The sequence below is a fragment of the Amyelois transitella genome, chromosome 27 (assembly GCF_032362555.1).
Source record: "Amyelois transitella isolate CPQ chromosome 27, ilAmyTran1.1, whole genome shotgun sequence".
Lineage (NCBI taxonomy): Eukaryota > Metazoa > Arthropoda > Insecta > Lepidoptera > Pyralidae > Amyelois > Amyelois transitella.
Genome location: NC_083530.1, coordinates 3219787 through 3223749, shown reverse-complemented (window position 1 = coordinate 3223749; position 3963 = coordinate 3219787). Strand labels below are relative to the sequence as shown.

The window sequence follows — 3963 nt, the reverse complement described above, 5'->3', positions numbered from 1 at the left end:
GTCACCAGGTCACCTCCAGCGAGTTGGAAGTCATTGAGGGATAGGGAGGAGAACATAGGCCATGTTCAGTATTGGATGTCCTACTGCTGAAATGATGAAAAATATTACCTTCATACATACAGTTATCAACGTCTTCATCCTATACGTAGACAGATCCTACAGTCTTTTAAGAACGTTCGGATGAGTGATGTAATTGAGATTCGAATACACGTAGTGACAGGTTGTAAGCCCATAGCCCAAAAACCATAGTCCATAATGTAGGTTTATTAAAAGGGTTAGTATAGGTAACATTAGCCCATTTCACAATAAGACTCGCCATGACTCAATCCTTTGACGAAGGTAAGAGATCGATGATCAGATCACATCACTTGTGAAAGTACGTAATAATATCTGTCAATTTTAAGTTACATGGGTGCTTATTGAAGGTAAAATTTTATGACAAGTTTTTTTTTTTCAGGGTATACGTATTACTAGCCTTGAAGTACCTAAGTTCGAATCCCACAAGCGGTATCATGGACGGACAAGCGAACTGCCGCTGCACCATAGAGACTTTAAAAGGCATACAGACTACATTCATTTCTGTGGATTAGATATAGGGGATGGTGTTAGCGGATTTTCGACAATGTTGTCTTCATAGTTCCCACGGCGTCACCGCAATACATATAGCGTAATAAATATAAAAATAGAAAATCAGCGTATTGCTCTATAGCAATAAATTCGTTGAGTTGTGACCTTTTTGTATTGCTGCAACTCACACCCTAATTAATTTGTATTCCATATGAAATTGTAAATTGTGTGTAGAAAATCAAATAAATGAATTATCTATCTATCTAATACATATTCATATATCGTTGTAGATCTTTTTCCTTTATTATTAAAAAGCTGAAACATTTGCCCCGCTCTCCGACCAGAATGGAATTAGGTAAGTATAATAAAAAAAACTGTACTATAGTGTCGAATTTTATTTATTTCAATAGATCAAAGGCTTGCAACGTTCGGCGAAATCTTCTTTTGCTGCAAAAAGATAAAGATAAATATTATGCCATAATATGATAGTACGTACTAGTGTCATACATACATATAATCACGTATTCATCCCTTGACATGAATCACATCCCTCGCAAAGACTGAAGGGCCTATTCAGCTGTATGGCTTAGATGGAATTGAGATTCAAATAGTGACAGATTGCAAGTCTATCGCCTTAAAGAAGAATCTCAAGTTTATTAGCCTTTTCCTCATTCTCCTTTTACGAAATCCATGGGAAGATATGGAATCGTCCCATTCTCATGTACCGGGAACTACGCGGAAAAGATTTAAATAAATATAATACTTACATTCTCCAGGTCGCCTTATGACTCTGTACTGGGTAAAGTCAATCTTGGCAAGCTCCTCTGGAGTATTAGGACAGAAGTTAGCGGTAGCTGGAATTGTAAATCACAGATTAAATATTTCAGATGGTATCTAGCTAGGGAATTAACAGTTTGATTCACAGTCCCTTAAAAAAAGTACCACTCCATTTCATTCCCTAGGATGTCGTTAAAGGCGACAAAGGAAATAGGAATATTCATTTGGTGGAGCTTTCACCATGATCCAATATGGATTTTCCACGATGTTTTTCCTCACCGTAAGAGCAACGGTTAGTATTTAAACTAATGTAGGTACATAACGTGTTACTTACCATCGTTTCCGAAACCGGCTGCGTAGCACATATAAAGTAATGTTGCCTGAAAATAATAATTAATTAAATGTGAAAAAAGAAAAATAAATTCGATAAATGGCCAGCATTAATTTATTTTTTCAATTAACTAACTGTTGTTTTGGTAGAATAGAACTATTGATAAATAAACTAAATTCATGCAACATAAAAAATCTGTATAGTAGATACTTACCAACAAAAATACTAAAGCAAGAAATTTCATGTTGACGATGTTTTATTTTAACCTCTTTTGGAAATCTGGGAACAAAAATAAACAATAAAAAAATAACGTTATTACATTAAATAATATCGTAAAAAAATAATAAGTTTCATAACGACAGGATTTTGATGTTATTCCTCCAAAGTAGGAAATACAATACTTGAACATATTCCTACTTGCCACGCTTCCTGCATACTTATTTGCTACATCCACATTCGTCAATCCCTTCAAACAAACTTTCTCTAGAATTTCCTGATTTTTATCAAGGTACGTTCATCTCATTCCTCTTTTATCATTGCTATTTTCACTCGCCTTTTATATTTGCTTATTAAACAAAAATAAATGTCACAAAATACAGGCGGTTATATTTTTCACAACTAAAAATGAATGCAGTGGAATCTCACTCTTCCTCTTGACCAAAATTCCGGTTACTTCCTCACCTCTTGGAGAGGAGCCCAGGGTGCACCTTTTAACCACGATCCTGGGGTGGGGATCCTCTGATCTTTGGGGTTTGACACAAAGCGACTCCCATCAGACCTCCGTAAATTTTACAACCTGAGCTAACCTAACTTGATAATTGTTGTACCAGATGCTTATTCTTTAAGTCGTTTCTTTTACGGGTATCACTTCAAAATAAAAATAATCAATTCTACTTAACCACGAATTTAATATAAAAAAAACTTACTTAGCGTGCTTACGGCACTATAACCGAATGAAAAATAGTATTTCGTATAAAATTTTCAATCATAAAATTTAAATAAACATCGTTTACCTACTTATATATATTTGAACAGTTGGTCAAATATCCGAAATATTAAGGCAGAGTTTATAACCACAGGTTTTTGTAAGAGTAAAATTATATTTTATTTTTCTATCAAAATCGCCGATTTTGTTTATCGTAAGGATTTTAATGAATTAATGGCTTAGTAATGGAATTGAGATTCAGATAGTGACGGGTAACTAGCCCATCGCCTAAATGAAGAAAGCCCAGTTTGTAAGCCTTTCCCTTGATTGACTTTAACAGACCACTCGGGAAGAGAAGCAGTTGCCACACACTATGTTTTTCTTTGCAACCAAACGAGTAAAGAAGCTTGCACTAGATGAAGTACGTATTCTCTTAGTCGCCATTAACGTTATCCGTGGATAGGCTATGATGATATTGATATAATAATACACTTAATTTTATTCCAAAGCTAAGTTATTCTACTCACACTACTGTTATATACTTATTCTGAAAGTGTATAACACTTATTCTGTAAGTGTATAAAAATAGCTTATTTAAGAAATATTTGACATAAAATTTTATCATTTAATTTAATGCTAATTTAACATCTGTCTTATCCCCTCCATAGTCCATTATATAAATTGTAAGTACTTTAGTGATATGTCAATATACTTAAAGGGTGACTATAGACTTTGTCAACATTAAGGCGAAAGTCATATTTATTACGTGGTTCAATTATATCACTTTGAGTTTCCTAGGCTTCTTTCCAGGTACATAATAATACATCATCGTGTCAATATAGGACAGTGTCAATATAGGACTGTATTGTAAATACTGACCTTATTACCTTTATATTGCTTCAGGGGTCATAATATACATACTTACATAAGATTACGTCTACAACCCTTGCGGATTTGACAGAGCCTTAATAAAACTGAAGGCCACGTTCAGCTGTACGGCTTAATAGCCTTACTTCTTTTAGCCCAGCGCCTAAAAGAGGAATCACAAGTTTATAAGCCTTTCTCTTGATTTTTAATACGGTAATTAAAAATCGGTACTTTCCGCATTAAAGTGGACAGGTTTTTGTTACAATGACGTGGCCCAGATGTGAATTAATTTATTTAGGTGACTATTTACTCTGGCATAGTTAATGGCTTCTGTCAAATTTGGTATTTGTTACATCATTTTAATGTCGCTGAAATGATTTAAAAGTAATGAACCTTAACGTTACGGCTGTCAAAAAGGTTTTCCTTGACTATCTTCTTGTTTGCAGTGAAAATAAATTATGCAAAATTTTAATTAGTAGCTGTTTCTATTCCAATT

General features: G+C 34.0%; 1 long non-coding RNA gene across 1 annotated transcript; it reads right to left on the bottom strand.

Annotated features, from left to right (window-relative positions):
- Nucleotides 1-947: 947 nt before the first annotated feature.
- On the bottom strand, nucleotides 948-2647 carry LOC106140629 (uncharacterized). Its single transcript, XR_001228794.1, has 5 exons — nucleotides 2602-2647; nucleotides 1890-1954; nucleotides 1679-1724; nucleotides 1335-1421; nucleotides 948-1014 (listed from the first exon to the last, which is right to left on the bottom strand). It is a non-coding gene; the product is annotated as an uncharacterized LOC106140629 (long non-coding RNA).
- Nucleotides 2648-3963: the final 1316 nt, after the last annotated feature.